This window comes from Chrysochloris asiatica, unplaced genomic scaffold (assembly GCF_000296735.1).
Source record: "Chrysochloris asiatica unplaced genomic scaffold, ChrAsi1.0 scaffold00057, whole genome shotgun sequence".
Taxonomy (NCBI): domain Eukaryota; kingdom Metazoa; phylum Chordata; class Mammalia; order Afrosoricida; family Chrysochloridae; genus Chrysochloris; species Chrysochloris asiatica.
Window position 1 is genome coordinate 5,581,959 of NW_006408575.1, and position 2,271 is coordinate 5,584,229.

Here is a 2,271-nt window from a genome sequence, read left to right on the forward strand (position 1 = left end):
TGAGGTTGGCCCAGGATCGGACATTGTTTCGTTCTGCTGTGCATGGGGTCACTATGAGTCGGTTCCGACTCGATGGCACCTGACAACAACAACATATATCAATTATGTTTTTGGGTTTAAATTCTGAAATGCTTCAAGCTTACCAAAGAAATAAAGAGACTAATTAACACTCCTGTGCCTACCTTATGCCCTGGTGGTACTATGGGTTAAGCTTTGGACTTCTAACCAAAAGGCCAATGGTTCAAACCCATCTGCTGTTCCATGAGACAAAAATGAGATAGTTGGCTTTCTTAAAGATTTTCAGGCACAGAAATCCTATGTGGCAGTTCTATAAGGTTGTTATGAATCAGAATTGACTCAATGGCAGTGGGCTTGGTGGATTTGGGTACCTACCTCCTACTGCCTTTGAGAATTGTGAACATTTTGCTATGTGTAATTAAAATCTCTCTCTTTAGGAAAGAAAGATCATAGAAGAATTGACATAGTTGAATTATGGTATTGGAGAAGAATATTAATGGTACCATGAACTTCCTGAAGAACAAACAAATCTGTGTTGGAAGAAGTACAGCTAGAATGCTCCTTAAAAGCCAGAATGGTGAGACTTCATCTCTCATACTTCAGACATATGATCATGAGGGACCAGTCTCTGGAGTAGGACATCATGCTTGGTAAAGTGGAGGTTCAGCAAAAAAGAGGAAGATCCCCAACGAGATGGATTAGCACCATCGCAGTAGCAATGGGCTCAAGCGAGAGGTTGTGAGGTAGGCACAGGACCAGGCAGTGTTTCATTTTGTTGTGCATAGGATCATTACAAGTTGACACTGATTCAACAGCACCTAACAACAACCCTGAATGCAGAGTTTATCATTTCCACACATGTATTAGTACTTTTTTTAAAAAAGCCTGTCCCCTAAACAATATACGTTGTATAAATTTTAAATTCTAGCTGCCGTATTAACTGTATTGACTAACATATAGTGTAAATACACCTCCAACTTTATTTTTACAATTTCCTTTTGAGAGACATTAAAGCTTTTTACAACTCTGTGTAACTTTTTCATTTAAAAAAATAATGGATGAAACAATAATCAGTTCTGCTAAAACCATTGACAGGCATACAAGCATATGGGAAAATTTTTAATGGATGGGTTTGACTAATAACATCTGTATCCATGCAGCTATATTAACATGACTAAAAGAAAGACATGCAGACACTTAGTACTTCCTGATGTAATTATAAGAGAGCACCATAGGAAAAAATCGAACTTGGCTCTAAACCTAGCCACCATTTTACAGGAAAGCTTAAACCTAGCCACCATTTTACAGGAAATTCAGGGTCAGAATAACCTCAGTAGGATATAGACTATAAAGGACCCTATCATACAAAACACCTAGCTTCCTCAACAAATAACTTGCCAGAAAAACAAAAAGAGGGTAGAGTGGAGGTGGGTACAGATGAAAAGAGACTTAGGAAACATTTTGTTAAAAATACAATTGTGTATAAATTTAAAATAATAAATACGTTAGTTGATTGCTTTAAATGTGCAAACAAGCAATTTGCACATTGAAGACACATTTCCTCATACAAAAGGAAGCTGCTTCTAGGAGGCTGTGGCATGAAAACTACACACCAGCTGTCCGGGTCAAGCCTGCTGTCTTCTATGCTAAGAACACTTTTGAAGAAACATGTCCATACTGTTTCCAGTTGCTGGTCCTGGATAACTCTCGAGTGTGCCTCAAACCCAAGCCTAAACTGACAGCCAAAGTACAGACACTTTTTAATTGAGAAGCAAAAGATTATATACTCAGTTTTAAAGAAACAAAAATTGTAAAAAAGTACGCAGACTCCAGAAGTGAATTGTTGATTACTTGTAAAATATGCAGGTAAAAGTAGAAGGTTTCTATCATCATTGAAGAGCACTCTTAGTACTCCATCAACTAAACCCACTCTGAAGGCACCAGAAAGAAATACTCCGAGCTCTGCAAACCAAAATCATGATCTGTCTGCATCCAAAGGCAAGAGCCCTGCATTGATTTTCAGAACACCTACATCTGGACAGTCAACACCCACTTTCTCTTCCTCAAAGAATATGATCAAAACAAAGGAAACACTACTCTCAACTAAAAATGTTGCTTAGTCAGCAAAAATCTCCAAAGACCTTAAAGATGGACTTCAGAAATTTATTTATCTTCTCTGTAAAGGATAGATTTTGAATAAAAAATGGCTAAACGATGTGCGACAACTGCGCAGACCTGGTGGAGGTGTTAAAT

The 2,271-nt window shown here is 37.9% G+C and overlaps 1 pseudogene; it reads left to right on the top strand.

Annotated features, from left to right (window-relative positions):
* Positions 1–1,540: 1,540 nt before the first annotated feature.
* Positions 1,541–2,214, top strand: LOC102836573 (annotated as a pseudogene).
* The last annotated feature ends 57 nt before the right edge of the window (positions 2,215–2,271 follow it).